Source organism: Caloenas nicobarica, chromosome 5, assembly GCF_036013445.1.
Source record: "Caloenas nicobarica isolate bCalNic1 chromosome 5, bCalNic1.hap1, whole genome shotgun sequence".
NCBI classification, from domain to species: domain Eukaryota; kingdom Metazoa; phylum Chordata; class Aves; order Columbiformes; family Columbidae; genus Caloenas; species Caloenas nicobarica.
Window position 1 is genome coordinate 31,160,221 of NC_088249.1, and position 16,537 is coordinate 31,176,757.

Below are 16,537 nucleotides of genomic sequence, written 5' to 3' on the forward strand. Positions count from 1 at the left end.
AGAGTAATTCATTTTTTAAAAAAAACTAATTGAAAGAAAACCTCTAATTCAATAAGGCACTTATAATATGTGGTATTTTTAACCACATAAGTAATTCCACTACTAATTGCCAAAGCATGAGTGTGTAGCAACCTCTCTTATAATTTAGTGTATCACTGAATACTTGGCTGCATTTGAACCTGAGAAGAGATTTTGAAGATTTTCATAAATTTTTAATAACTCATATTCTTGATAGCTTGTCAACATAGAAAAGGTAGAAGTGTCTTACATAACAATTATTTGGAGATCACTATCAGTACTATGGGGAATGGTAGCTACACTGTGAGACCTTATTGTTTGCTGTGTTCTTGCATGAATTAGACCCAGGATTTCTGTAGGTGGGAGCAGAATAGCAGTCTCATTTCTAAATCTACAGTGGATTTCAAATTGTGTTATTTTTATAGCCTCTAGAAGTAAATATAAAGGAACAATAAACAGTTATACTGTTTCATATACCTTGAACACGAACTGGAATAGGACTGAGAATCCTGAAAATGCTGTCATGAAAATCTTGAAACTGTAGAATGTCTGATAATGGTTTACAGCTCTGCACACTTTATAAGATAGGAATATAGAATTTGAGCTAAAAACATATGCTGTTTATGTTTCGAAAACAGTTTTTAAAAGACTTCTAGCAATAACACATGCAGTTTTCCTTCTTCACTAAGTGAAATTCACTTTAGTACAGAATGTTAACATTATGGTGCTTAACTAACTCTCACCTAAGCGCTTATTTGCAGCTAAGATTTAGGCAGAACAGGCTGTGATAGAAATATTCCCGTAGAGTCATACAGCAGAAGTATCATGAAGGTGACATATTTTTCTTAGCCCAGTGATGGTATTGAAGAGACCAGCTCTAGGAACCACAAAGGAAAAGCATACTTTTGCTTAGGTTATATGGGCTGGCTGGAGAATAATTTTTGAGAAAATGATATTCTTAAAGATGTTTCATTTAAAGGTCATAATGTTGTAGTGTAGCATGCCAAGGTGATTCTTCATTTGATCACTGTTATTTAAGTGTCTGATCTGTAGTTGAACATATTAGGTTCAAAGAACCTGTATGTATTGGACAGAATTGGCAAAAACCAGATTAGATAGAGTAGGGCTGGGACACAGTGAATGTGACACTCATTTGTGATAGAGCCCTAAATCTTCAGCTATTGTTTAAAGAAAAAGCTGATTTTCACTTTTTATCTCTTTTATAACATCTTCATGAGATGGGAACTCCAATTCAGCTACAGAAGGCCCAAGTACATAGTCTTCATGTGGACCCATGAAGGGGTAAACGAAAGTCTTGGAGTTTATGTAGTGATGTAGAATGAGATGATGTGCTGAATTGCAGACGGTATTTTCCTCGAAGCCATTGCTGCAGTTCTTTCACCTTTAACTCTGTTCACTAGCACTCAATCCACCAAAACACAAATTCAGTGCCAGTTTATCCCGTTGTAATTCTACAAACAAGTCTGGTTATGCTGCGGCCACACATGTGGTTTGTAATGGTGTTACAGAATTCCTATACATTTGGGGTTTGGGTCTTGAGTGTTGTGGAGCACATAAAGGCAGTTTTGCAGTTTCACCATTAGATTCAGACACTAGTCCAAATGCAAATAAACTATCTTTATTTCTTCATACTTACATGCCTGGATGAATCAGAACCAATAGGAGATGATGAATTGTCTGATATCATATTCACTAATACCTTAATAGCAATTGCTATCTATAGCCATGGTTGTTGAAATTTAAAAGTTAGTTGATCTGACCTAAATTAAAAAGGAAACATTCTATATGAGAAGTTCCTGAATGAAAGCCAATAGTTTATCACTATCCTTTACAATTGCAAAATAGTCTAAAAGCTGTAATTCCATTTATGAAGTGTTGAATAATATAGAGCAGCATGTGCATTAGTAATAGCTACCTATGTATGAATAGAAACTCAACTAGACTTCCCCAAAGGTATACTTCAAGGACTGTTTCTTAATATTACATCTGAGGAACTAGTTTGTGAAGATGAACATGACATTTATTATTCATTTAAGCAATGACTGTAGGGAAAGTCTTATTCTTTTTAAATATAAATACCCTTGTGTAATGGGTAGTATAGATCCTTCAAAATCTGAAAGACTGTCCTTGTGACCAAAGCCCTCAGACAGCAAGCTGCCCTAAAAATTTTAGTTATGTCATCTGAGGAAGTTAAGTTCAAGTTCTCATATTCTGAGGAATTGCCTTGGGAGTTCAAAGGAACAAGGTCTTCTGTGTAGTTTAATATATTCACAAAATAGATGGGAATAGCAAAGTGATACTTTTTGCTGCTGATGTGAAATTATTCAGGCTAATCAGTTTTAAGCTGACAGTGAATTGTTGCACTGATAACACTAAATGACTGACGATAAAATGACAGATAAGATGATGAGAAATACAAAGGAAGGACCACTGCTTCCCAGTGGTGCAGACGCTTTATGTGAGACTCATTTGATCAAATGTAGGTACTTAAAGTGTAAATTTCCACCTCTAATTTAGTTTCTTATTGCCTATCAAAGGTGTTACTCATCTTACCCTAAAGCATCTCCTGAAAACTCACATCTTTCTCTGTTGAATACAAAGAGACATTAGGATAAAAGTCTGAACCCCAAGACTTCTTCAGAAGAGACCATACTGCATTGACAAAATTTTGTAGCTTCCCTGTGGACCAGAGATACTCAAGGTTACTGATGTATATACCTCCACTGCAGTACAAACGCATTATACTATAAACACTTTAAACTCATACTGCCCAAAAACATGCCTATTACTGAATATTTTCATCTTTAATTTTAATAAAATGGATTGTATTTGCCTGAATCCTTTCCCCACTGCAGTACTAAGTGTTATTGGGAAAAGCATCAAAACTCTTTCACCACCTATTAAAGCATTAAAGAAGTTTACTTTGATTCAGGGATTGCTACAGATCAGTAAAGTGTTTCTTTGGGAAACAGAGGACCGCAAATTCTCAGCACAGTTTTCTTTTATTTATTTTCAGTGCCCAGCGAGTGTTCTTTACCTATGCAATGCCCTTATTAATGAAAACTGACTGTAGGTCTAACAGACCGACCACCACAAAATTTTTTCCAAATTCAGGGACTTTTCATAGGTCTTGAATTTCTGTAGTCACCTATATCAGGTTGCTGTGTGGCTGGTTTCTTCAAAATATGAGGAAAATCCAGTACAATGAATTACACTGGGTGACTGAGTTGCCATTGACAAGGCTCAGGACAGGCCTCCTCTCAGCTCCTAGAGAGCTGTCTGCATATCAGCCTACTCCTGTCCTCAAAAGCTGGTAATATCTCTGTCTACAAAGAGGGACATGTCTGTAGACATGGAAAAAAAAATCAGTAATGATTGGACTGGCAGCATAAATCTCCAGTGCCTGCAGTTCTGACTCTTGTTACTTCTGTGGATTGATTAAATTTTTCCACTCTTCCAGGTAAGAAAATGGATATTTTCACTATTATAAAGCACTACATATATGCTAATTATTGGAGAGAGACATGAAACAGATAACAGTAACTAGCTGGGTAAAAAAAAGGAGATAAAGAGAACAAAAGATACCAAAGAAATTTAAGTATGAGTCAAAGAAGAATGCTGAAAAGGACAAGAGAAAAAAAAAGTCTTTCTAAATAAGAAGAAGGGAAAATGAAAATGAAATAAGGAAAAAAAAAATGAACCATGTATAGCACAGAAACAATGGGAGAGGAAAGAAAGGCACAAGACTGTAAAATAAGGTAAGAGATTAAAAAGCGAGAATTTCTAAATTAGTTAGGTTATTGCATTTACTTATCAGGCATGACTAAGATATTTTATCAGCCCCTCAGAGCTGATACTGCTGCTGGTTTCTAGGCTATCTAGATATTATAGACAAAAAATGGCCAAAATGGTTTGTGAGGAATTTATCTTATATTGTTTTCTCACAGCTCACTCTTTGTTCCCCTAAAGAAATGGGTTCCTTGATCTTTTCCCTGCTCCATAAATTCCTGGTCTTCCATATGAATTTTTCATTTCCATTAAGTTTTCTGAAGCAGGAAGAGGTTTTCACACTTGTTGTGTGGGGACTAGCACATTCTGCAAGTCCCAGTCTGCAATATCAAAAGATGTTGACACCATGATTTTGTTTGGACCCTTCTTGTTAGTCTCTCTGTCTATTTAGCCTCTGTCTTCACCAAGAACATTTTTCAGAGGTGTCACTTCGTTGATTATCAAAGTGAATTTCAAGTCCGTTTAAGTAAGTTTGAAGCAGAACCTTTTTGATTGAGGTGTAAGGACTAATTTGTTTTTACAGGTCACAACAAATAGTCCAGGAGTCACTTACTTTGACAACCTGGGTTAGTTTTGATTTCATGTGTAACCTGGGAAAATTCCTAATTTCCGTTACTTTATCAGTGCATTGTTCACTGCAAATTTAATAAGGTATATGTCATCTACAAAAAGGATACACTAGCTGGCTTTCAAAGAAACTACAGGGTGACAGTTTAAACAAATGAAAGGAAATGGATCTTCACACAATACATATGTCACAAGCAACTGTAGATGCTAAATGTTTACAAAAGTCAAAAAAAAAAAGCCAAAGGTTGCATCCATGGAAGAAAAAAGAATTTCAATGACTACTAAATATAAAGGATCCACTTCTGGGTTTTGAGTGTCTGAGCTGTAAAATGTTGGATAAATGCAGGAGAATTTTCTGGGGAGCCGATACTTGCAATTGCTGTATTCTTACTCTTTCTCCATACTCTCCAGGCTATGCAGTAAGCAAGTAAGCAGTGAAACCACTGTCATCGTTCCTGACAACTAACTAATCCTAAAGATGAAAGAAATAGTCAAACATTCTTAATAGTGCTGGATTTCAGCTGGTAATCAGCAGCAAAACTGGAAGACAATTATAACATGTTTTGATCTCTAAGAAGTTGTACAAAATTTTACAGGGAATCAGTTTATAGACTTTGGAACAAGTTCTGTGATGCAGCTGATTAAAATACTTCATAGAGATATTTTTCAATTTTTTTTGAATTGAAAACTGTTGATTTAACAATACCTATATTTTTCAAGTAGCAATAAATGATTCTGTGAACATTTGTAGTGCATTTATCAAAATTATTCAGCTTAGTGAGTTTGAAATATATTTCAACTATATTGTTCTACTTTTAACTTGTAATTTTTACTACAGTAAATAAAAATGTTTGGACTTCATTGTATGAAGTAGAATTAATGCGACGCAAAGAAGCTACAATATAAACAGCATTAATAACTCATCACCTTCACTCTGTGTCATTACATCATCATCTAACCTGACATTACATTCAGTAGTAGTCAACCCATACATTAAACTATCAGTTGTCACACAATGTCAGGCTACAAACTCATGCTGGTCACATTTTGGGATTTTATTTTACTCTAACTAAATATGTGGATTTTTTTTTTCAGGAGGCTTCTGTGCCTTTTTGGAGTAGGGCAGGGGGCAACAATGATGTGCATGCCTGTTCAGTCTATAGTGTGGCTATGAAGAGAGGAAAAATACAAGTCTGGGAGGAAAAAACAAACAAACAAACAAACAAAAAAACCCAAACCAAAAAACCCACACACAACAACGACAAAACAAAACACACAGAAAAAAACAGAGGGCTCAGAGGTTGCACTGATTCCCTAAATCAGGAAATCAAGCACAGCTCTGAAAACCCCATGAGCCAGCTGGCTTACTCTGGAGTCAGGCCCGAGTGTCTATCCTTCCATAATTACGATAGACATAAGAAGACATAAGCTTCAGTTCAAATGTGGGCCTAAACTAGTATAGCATAGAACTAACCAGTATTTGAATATCCAAGATAGAAATTTGAGCCCACATTTTCATGCTTACAGAGCAAAATCGTAGTTATGTAAGTTATCTGCTAAGAGGAATACTCCATTTTAGCTCATATTTAATTGCCTCATGTTGAAATTCTTGTCCCACTGAAAGTTATACTGTAATGCAATACATCTGACTGAAAGCATCCTGTCTTTAGGAACATGTTTTCTTCTGTGTCACCTCTGAGGGCAAATAAGACATTTATACAGCATTATGCAAATGACTTGTTCATTGAAAGACTAAACTCATTGGAAAAATAGGGAAAGCAAACCCACATGAAACTCAACAGAGATTCCCATATTTAGACAGAAGAGGGAAGTAGAGGGCCAATATTAGTACAGCTTCAACTACTGGGCTTCATCAAGGTTGTTTTCAGATTACATTAATGATTCAAAATATCTGGAAATTAATGTTAGTTTCTGTGCAGCAAATGCTGTTCATGCAAGACCGAAGTGAATTTGAACTAGCTAAGTGACAAGAGAGATCAGAACACACATGGTATCCCCTGCTCGTCCATCAGATATCTGAGAGAACAGTCAAGTAAGAATGATCACTTGTTTAAAGTAACACTGTGGTTGCCATCAAGCAGCTGTAAGGCATTCAACAAGTGTTAATGTAGCACCTAGGATACGTACTATCTAGAATGTGACAGAGGTCTGGAGACAGCATCTTTAGGGGTTTTATGAAAGACCAACGTTTGAGAATTCATCACCTCATAATCATTGGGAGAAGAAATCACTTGGTGTCATCATTTGTCGCAATCATACAATAGAGAGTGTGCCAGACACTGCATAACTACATAATCAATGCTGGCTCCTTCCTGATCATGTTTTCGGTCTTGAGTATAAGAGGCAAATGGGAACAGCAAGGGCGAGAATGACAATCACCATGTCAGCATGATGGCCATTACAATAAGATACCTAACAGTTGTCAAGTTTTGAAAAGTGTTTATGAGCTATTTAAAGACTACCAATTTATGCAGTAGTCTGAGTACTGTACACCTACTATGGAAATATCAAGGAAAGAGAGTCTCTTTGAAAATGAGAATGGTAGGTCAAGGCTGATGGTAACACGGTTCTTAAGTTGATTCTTTCAGACACTGGATAGTAGAAATTGCACAGAATAATGTATGTTTCCTTTTGATTAGGGATCTCCAAGACCCAGAGCAGGATCTTAGAGGGGAAAGCAGAGACAGTTTGTTAAAGTGCTTTAAGGTCATTTTTTTGTTCTTGCCAGAAGTCTTGCTTTGTTATTAAGGCCCATTAAATTGCAAACATTATTTTCCACAGATCTTTTTAGACTCTTCTGTGGTTGTCTTTCTCTTTAATTGTCTTTAGTGACTTTTCTGGGGTGTGGAAATACACTTGACATTCTATTTACTTTATGTTTTTAAGATCAAATACTTACAGATAACTTTTGACCCATTGCCTGGGCAGTACAATTTTTTGACCATTTTACTGAGCTTCTCAGCATGAAAAGATGTAGACTGTGGAAACTGAGCTGTCAGCTTAATTTGAGAAACAGCAACAGCAGCAGAAAAATAACAGGAGCCAGCTAACCCTTTAGTCAAAGGAGCTAAAGTACAGCAGCAGCAAATGGAGTCCCTGCTGTGATGGAAGCTTTACTGTGCATTGTTTTCTTGACTTTCTTTTCTGGAACTGATTTGTTATACAGTTGCGTTATTCCCGGTTTGATTCACAAAGAAAATAAAGTCGATAGTACTGCACCAGCAGTGTAAAAATATACCACTTCCCCATATCCACACTGACTTTGTGATTTAACATGCGGGTTTTGGAATTTCAGCCTTGAGTTTCTTCCTGCTTCTCTTGAAAATGTCCTGATTTTTGGACCACATTCACTTCTAATGAAGTGCCACTGCCAGTAAAAAAGTGAGGGAGGGAATATAAAATTTCACTATCCTGAGATTGCAAAGACCAATCAATCTCCCATTCCTGAATATGGAAGCACAAAAGACTGTCCTTTCTTTCTCATGTAGAGGCTATTAATGTGATACTGAATCAAATAAATATCTGGCCTATTTTTCCTTGTATATTTCTAACATCTCCAGTACTTATATACCTCTATTTATAATTCTTTGAAGCAGAAAGCATTTTGGCTGAAATAAAGTTTGATTGGATCGTATCTGTTGTTCCCAGATGGTTCTTTGTGGTCTTTTACAGGATCTTAATTTTAATTCTTTGAAAGGGACAGTAGTCACTCTAAAAGTAACATTTCATATGAGGACACATGATAGCAATACAGTTCTTGCTATTACCAGAGAAAATGAATTTGTTTTTCCTTCCTTAAACCTCTGTTTAAACTTTCTACAGCGCCACAGAATTCTTTTTCCAGGAATTACCATAACATTATCATGATATCTCAAAATTCCTAAATCTTTTGGACAAGGGGTGTGAATGACCCCAACCCATCTTATCTCAGGGGATCCAGGTACACAGGAGTCAAGGAGTGCCTCAGTTGTTCTGTCACAGCCCATGGAATTTCCTAACACAGTGGAGCTCCATTCATCATGCAAATTCACATACAGCTCAACCAAACATGCTAGAAGATGTTATACCCTTCCGCTTTCTCTTTTATTTCTTTAATAAATGTCTCTAATAGAATCCACATAAGAGTAGTAAGCTTCTTGGAGAGGAATCATTGCAATAGTATAGACACAGTAGGGCATGGTGAAATAAAAAGGGGTGTTTCCTAACCATGTCCTAAAATAGAAAAAAAAAAAATGCTGCTTACAGCAGAAATCCCTTTACAACAGATTTCGCTGATCCTAAATGAAGGAATTCTAACTCATTTTTATACAAAGAAAAATACTCGGAGCCAAATTTTCATATTTTCTAAATGAGGCTCCTTGTCCTCCTCACTCTAATTAATTCCCTGGAAAAGAATCTAAAGTGCAGGAAAACATGCCAGGAGAATATTGAGAAAAAAAGGGAAAAAAGTATAGAAGTGAGGTGAGCCTAGGGATACTAGTCATCGACTTGTGAATATAAAAGCCTTCACCATATTTACACTGAATTGTAGAAATATAAACAGGAAAACACTTTCCAGACTGTGGATATTCATGCTAAGTTCTGCTGTGGAAAAACCAAACCAAAACAAAACCAAAACAAAACCAAAACAAAACCAACCATCTTTTGGTTTTTAATGGTGCATTTGCTAGTTTTGTTACAAGCAACAGTGAATTCCACTGGTTGTACTTGCTTTGTATTCTTCCCCTTGATCAAATAAAGATTTTTGTGTAGCACAGAACACTTGAAAATATGTCAACATTTATGTTGTTTTCCTGTTTACATCATTTGCCCTGTTTACAAGAGTCCTGCTTTCAGAAGTTTTCTGAACAAGGAAACAGTCATCACTGTTTACATGATGTTTCAAGACTCACATTCAAAACTGTACGAAAAATTAAGACTCATTTAGAGTAGAATTTTCACACAAGTCTTGTTTAACTAAGTAAACATCTGATTAAGTGAATTATTTCTGCCATTTTCTTCATAGTTTATATAAAATCATAGAATGATAGGATGGTTTGAGTTGGAAAAGACCCTTAAAGTTCATATAGTCCAACTCCCCTGCAATGAGCAGGGACATCTTCAACTAGATCAGGTTGCTCAGAGCCCCATCCTGCCCAGCCTTGGATGTTTCCAGGGATGGGGCATCTACCACCTCTCTGGGCAACCTGTTCCAGTGTTTCACGACCTTTGTTGTAAAAAATTTGTTCCTCATGTCTAGCCTGATTCCCTCCTCTTTTAGTTTAAAACCATTACCCCTTGTCCTATTGCAACAGGCCCTGCTAAAAAGTTTGTCTCCGTCTTTTTTATAAGCCCAAATCAAGTACTGAAAGGCTGCAGTAAGGTCTCCCTGGAGCCTTCTCCAGGCTCCAACTCTCTTAGTCTGTCATCATAGGAGAGGTGCTCTAGCCCTTTGATCATTTTTGTGATCCTGCTCTACACTGACCAATGCTTGGATCTGTTACATATTCAGGAAGAAAGTGTGATGTCAGGCTTGTATTTCCCCTGAAAGGATCCTATGTAGATATATATAAGCAAAGAGGTTCACTAATTTGCAACATTTTTTGTCTCTGTTAATACTTCTCAAGTCTTTAAACTCCTCTAAATACCTGTCAAGCATATTTCTATTAGTATATTAAGTGGAGATAAATGGTTTTGAACATATTGTTGTCTAATATTAATAGCTTCTGAACCACGTTATGATATGATGAAACAGCGTTATGTAGTCTTTTTGTTTCAGTTTGGTTTGTTTTGGTTTGGTTTTAGCGGATATTATTGAGAAAGATATGTTACTGTAACTAAAAATAAAATATAGCAACGTTCATATCCTGGGCAATCCTGACATTAAATTAGAAAAGGAATAGGCTTAAATAACCAGCTGCATACAGCAGCTTATGAAATGATAATATAACCTTATCACCAGTATAAACTCCTTCAGTCACAATGACATAGAATAGGATCATAACATGGTTTGGTTTGGTTTGGTTTGGAAGGGACATTTAAAGATCATCTAGTTCCTACCTGCTGCTGTGGGCAGCAACATCTTTCACTAGATCAGCTAGCTCAAAACCCTGGTCTAACCTGAGCTTCAACGCTTCCAGAAATGGGGCATTCCCAGCTTCCCTGGGCAACCTGTTCCAGTTTCTCACCACACTCATAGTAAAGAATGCCTCTCCAGCATTTTCGTTTGTTTGTTTTAGTATGTGAACACAGGCACCTGTCACCATGGCAGAAGTAACTCCTGCTCTGGAGATTAGAGTCCATCCACACTGGCACTCCCTTAATCTTTCTTTGCGATTCTGAGTTCATTGACCTGCAGTGGATATAATGCAATGAAACTATCATGTAATAAAGAAATATTATGTGACAAGTGTGATTCCTTTATTTTAAACCAGCTCTTAAATTCCTTATAAGGTTGTTGTGCATCCATGTACCTGTGCAGTAGCTCTCAGTGGGGATTTTGCTGGGTCTTCCTAAACTTGTGGAAAAGGACATGCGATGTTCTCCTGCTCAGACTGAGCACCAAACAAGGTCTGCAGGAGACTGTTACAAGGTCCTTTACAAAATCATAGCTGGGCTGGTTTTGTTTCTTTGATTTATAATTGATAGCAGTTAAATTTTCTTACGTTGTTACTATTGCCTTGATGAACAACCCATACTGTTCTTGTTCTGTACACTATTCTCTTAAACCTCTGTTGCATAACACAGGCTAATGTGAATACATACATCTGCTACAAAATTTTATGTTGAGCTCCTCACTAGTGAAAAAAAGCCAAGGAGCCACCAATGATGAGCCATGGTGATATGCTGCTATCACAAGAAGTACAATAGTACGTTGCCACTCTTATGACAAGATTAAATTCTGGAATATTTACCATTATTTTAGCAGCAGGTTGTCGTGTATTGAAATTGGCAGCTTTACCTCATTCAGAAATGTCTCCCAAACAGTAATCTGCAAAAAATTTTGAAATACGGAGATGAATGATGTGATGATAAGAGAAGAAATGTGCCAGACCTGTGCTCATAGTTCAGGAACTGTAGTTAGCTATATTAACCTGTAGATACTATGCCAAAGAATTCTTCATTGCATTTGACCCTGTAACCCTGTTCTTGGCCTGATCCCAAACTGACCTTTTTTTATTGGACTTTGATGGATTCGTGGTATAATTGTTTACCTTATCTGATTAAAGCAATACAGCATTTAGCTCTTGTTGGCACCAAACAGCTTGGTTCGCTCACTTTTTTACATAAAGAGTTACACCTTCACAGGCTGCCACGAAAGTTAGGCCTATAGTACACACTGAGTGGACATACAAAAGCCTTTGGGGTTTTTATTTGCCACCTCCATAGCTGATCTATACTACCTATACAGATCGATCTACCCTGTTTCTCTACAGGAGATGCTGCCTTTTCTGATCATAAATACTGCAGCGAAAAATTCAAACTTTGCCTACATATTGTAAACAAATAAAATCCAAGCAATCAGAACCAACTTTTTCTTTTAATTGTTCTATCAGGAATAGTTTCCTCGAAATTCTCACTGCTAAATTACTTCCTCTGTCATTCATTACTTGGTAATTGTATAATGCTAGCTATTTTACAGGTTACTCAATTTGTTTTCCCACCAGCAATTTCTAGTATTAAGACCTGATTCTACAACAGACCTGTCAAGATGGTTTCACATAAAAGGGCTTAGTACATTAACACCGGATTACATCTGAAGATACAAAATAAAATGAGGCTCCTATTTGAAAAAATTCAAATGGAAGAAGTTAAAAGCAGTACACAACAGAGAAGAACTGAGTCTTCAATTAAACGTTTACATGTCTTTTTTTTCATTGTTTTCATCTACTTCAGCTCTTTTTCTGAAATAAATGCATGCTTAAGTCTACTTGTTAGCGTACACCTCGTATGCTGCAAGGATTTTCTTCCACAATTTAAGTACCTTCTTCTCATTTTAGAAATGGGTATGATTTACTAAAATTTATTTCTCCTTGATTTTAAAATCAAATAGACAGAATTAATTCATGCTTGGGAAGGGAAGGATATGGGCTATTGTGACACAAAACAGGAAAGACTTAACATGGCACAAAGGCAATGGCCATAGATGTTTCCTGACATCTCTACATGGTTTTCCATCACCTCAGCCTTTCTCGCCTTCTTCTGCAAGTGGAGAAGGAAACTCCAAATCCCCCTGCAGGTTTCCAGACTTTGGAAGCTGGACATGAAAATCTACCACAGACCTCACTCTGGCACACAAGGGATATCTACTGGGGCAAGAGCCCAAGGAATAGTCTCCCCTGAGAAAGGAGACACGGGCCAGTAATCTGGCAGGACATTATCCACAAATCCAAAGACACAGTACAAAAAACAACTCCTCCTTATGACTACACATGAAAATAACATCCCAGCCCAGGGAGCTAAACACACCAGAACCTACTGTTACTTCGCCTGTTTCTGGGGTGCAATGGGGCTAGGATGCTTGACTGAAACCGAGGACACAGCAGGAGGGGCAGCACCAGCACTTGCCCTCTGGGTACATTTGACTGGGCATGGAAAGCCATGACTAAAGGGGCTCCATCCCTACCATGCCAGCCAGGCCCTGACTTACAGGGCAGCCCTTGTCCCAAAGGGGAAATATGACACCTCCAGCCCGATAGACAGTGGGATCACACCAAGCAAGCTGCCAGCTGGCCAGAAGCCCTGCCAGACCTGCACTCTGGCTAGAGAGAGGTATGAGCTGAACCGTTCCCCACAGCAACAGGAACAGTTCTATAAAGGAAGATTCTAACTTTCAGTTTGGTCATTCATCCTCTAGAACTTGCAAACCTATATTTGAAAATCAGGTTTGCTTTGAATCTTTTTTAAAATCAAAACACACTAATTTCTCTTGATTTATGAATCTAAAATAAGTAGCTCATATTGATCGTAAAGAGAAAAAATGCATTTTCCTAGTCAACAATACTGTGCAAATCATTTATGCAGGTCTGGCAATTGCAGCAGTATGATATGCTTTCTTGAGGTGTACTTAATTATTGACATTCCAATCTTGATTTCCACTCCAAAACTACAAAAAAAGTATTCCAGTCTTTACAGCAGAATTGAATTAATACTTGTCATATTGGTTTTTTCTCTCATTTGGAGAATTTCAGTGAATTTTCTAGAAAAGTGTGTTTTGTCACCAAAGTTGGGTTTTCTTTTGTTGAGCCCCTTAGCAAGTTTGGGTCCCACATGCTCAAATCTCCTGTTCTGTAGCCAGCTTGATCCCTCTGATGCTAAGCAGCTGAGGTCTCTTCCTTTAAGGGAAAAAAATGTCTTTTTTCTTTAAGAGCAAAAAATGACAGTTTTCCACACACTTCTATGTCCTATATAATATCTCAGCAGACTTCCAGTCCACATGACTAAACTGTATAATGTCAAGCTATATTCTGCTCTAGTGGCCTGTGCTGTTAGTTTCTCAGGAGAAAAAGTATTGACAGCAATTCTGTTTTCATTAACTCGGCTGTCTTGTATTAACCAGTTTCATGCTGTTCTTTTTCCAGCTGATAATAGTGATACCTGTTCTGACTGATACTCCACATTTTTATCTTCTGAACCTCGGAGTAAAGATAAACCTTGCAGATGCTTTTAAATTTATTTGCAGATATTTGAGTAGAAAAAATGCAAATGTAGGCAAGAACGTTTATAAGCATATGTCACTCATTCTGAGAGCTGGACCGGAGTAGCCACGTAACATACTTTCTTGGCAGTTGTATTTTCAGTAACTGTCCCTATCACATATGAAGCCTTCTAAAACTGAGTATAACCCACTCAAAGCTTGTGACCTTCTTACATAGTGTCAAGAACCCAAAGATCCCTGTCAAATTTACATTTTAGGGTCCAACAGGATAGAACAATTAATTCAAAATAACAGTCCACTCCAAGTACATAATTAATTCTTCACAAACTAATAATTAATGGGACATACTGGCTCTTTAATCTTCTGGTTTAGCTGAATTTTATGAAGGAAAAAAATGTAATGCCATGTACTATCCACACAGTATTGAATATATCTCTCTTTTTAAAGCCTTTTAATGTTTAACTTTTCATAAGTTTGCCTCCATGTGAGATGTGATACTGACCTATGTGGTGCTTTTAGAACACCTATGGTAAAAATATCATTGGTTTGTAAGATCGAAATGGGAAAAAGTGTTCACAACCACACCCACCTATGTTTAAGTTTTCTTAGCTTCATATAAGATGCTGTTGCTAAACCAAAACAGAACACACAACTACCTTACAATTAAAGAACACATTTTACTGTGTTCTGTAACAGAGCAAGGAGAAATGCTGTTGATGGCTATAATCTTTCCCTCTCAGTCTTCAGCCTGCCTGAACCTCAAGTAATAACAAGCTGCTCACGTTTGCCTCACTGTAAGGACTTTGAGGTAAGTAGCCTGCTGTACCGTTCAGAATTCAGCCATTCTCATTAAAACAACCCCTTCAAACTGGTCGGAAGATGCTGGAATCTATCTATTCATATCAGCTGTTAATTTCTTCAAGTATCTTACTTGCCTTTCTGTTAATGAGATCAGAAAGTTTTCTAGTGGAAAGTTTGCTGTGGATTCCTAATGCATTAAGGTAAGGCAGATAAGAAAGGTTTCCTGTTCTAGTCTGTTCTAGTCAGAGTCTGGGAGGAAACTGTAGGAGGACACTGGATGATTGTTAACAATTAAGTGGCAAAACCTGTGTCTTCACAGTAAATAGGATGATCTGTTAGTGTGAGTGAACACAAACAACACTGGGTTTGAACACATCCACTTCCATGCTCAATAACTAGTCTGGGCCAAACGCAGAGAGAGCCCTTCTGTGCGAACAGAAGTGAGGACTGAAACAACCGCTGGACTAACAGCAGCAGAAACAGACTGAACAAAAATCAGAATCTCACAGCAGACTAATCCTTCTCCTAGGCAAGATGGTATTGTATTAATGAGTTTGAAATTATTCTATTTGCTCAACTCTGTAGGAAACTTCACGTGAAATAGTTGACAGTGAGGGGACTGAAAATCAATGTGCTGACAGAATGGTGGGTCATGAAAAAGCCATGCTCAAGGGCAGAACATTTGGGAAAACCTTTTTTATGTATACTTCTATTACTCTACATCTGTGCATTTTCTTCTTACACTCTCTTTTTTTTTTTTTTCCCCAGCAACACAAAATAGCCATTGGCATTAAGAAACTATTCTCAGACTGAGTAATAGTTTTGCTGCTGATGTGCTAATAATTAATTCTGTGAAGTAGTTCAGTGAAAACTAATTGTAATCTGTGCTGTGGGCTACTGCAAGAGTATGTGCTTCTAATGTTATTTTATTATTTTCTACTACTTTGTTTCCTTATACTTTGTGAGACTTCAAAGATCAAGCTGTACCTTAACTAGGTATTTGCTGGGAAAGTAATGCTGGACTTTCATGTAATGATGAGACTTAATCATGTATCAACTCTGAACTGGCATTGTCTCCCTGTATTTGCAAGTATTTATTTGCTTCTGAAAGAAGTAATTCCTCTAACTGATCAATAAAATAACATATAATTAAGTAGTTTCTCAACTTTTGTTCTAATAATGAAGGAGCAGCAGTCTTGGACCCGCTCTCTATCCCACATCTAACATATATCTTTTCATATGCAAAATATAGAACAGTGTTCAAGCTACTGTTCTGAACCATGAATAAGACTTTTCCACTTCAGAATGGTAAGTAACTTGCTTGCCAAACCCTCTGTTTATTAGGAAGAATTTGAATCAGGAAAGTGAGTGCCCAGCTATTAAGACCTAATGGATTCAAAGTGCTATATAAATATTAGATAGTAATCACAATTTCTTATTTCTACTGAATTGAAAGAATGTGTTTTGCAACCTGTTTAAAAGCGGAAAGTTCAGGCTCCAAAAAATGATGAATTTGTCAAAATTTAATTGTAAACATTGTCATAAAATTGTATTGTGTTATGCTAGCTATGTTCATTTATGTGATTGTATCAAAAAACTATACTCGTGAATGAATTCAAATGGGACTAAGTGGCACAGCAATCTAATTTCTCTATTCTGATTTTTCACACATAAATTATAGCA